Consider the following 403-nt stretch of genomic DNA (forward strand, 5'->3'; position numbering starts at 1 on the left):
GATCGCTTCTGACTCCAGTGTCCACATCATTAATGAAGATGTTGAACAGTATGGGTCCAAGGACAGAGCCTTGGGGGACCCCACTGGTCACAGGACACCACGATGAGTGACTTCCATCGATTACTACCCTCTGGGTCCGACCCCGGAGCCAATTTTCCAGCCAGTGGATCGTGGAGGACCCAAGGCGACAATTGGCCAGTTTCTCCAAGAGGCGATCATGGGACACCAGATCGAAGGCTTTTTTGAAGTCAAGATATATGACATCAATCTCTTCTCCCTTGTCCAGGTGATAGGTCACCTGGTCGTAGAAGGAAATGAGATTGGTCAAGCAAGACCTACCCGCAACAAACCCGTGCTGGCTATCCCTTAAGATGTTGGCGTCGGCCAGTCCATTAAGGATGGC

Source organism: Alligator sinensis, unplaced genomic scaffold (genome assembly GCF_000455745.1).
Source record: "Alligator sinensis unplaced genomic scaffold, ASM45574v1 scaffold125_1, whole genome shotgun sequence".
NCBI classification, from domain to species: Eukaryota; Metazoa; Chordata; order Crocodylia; family Alligatoridae; genus Alligator; species Alligator sinensis.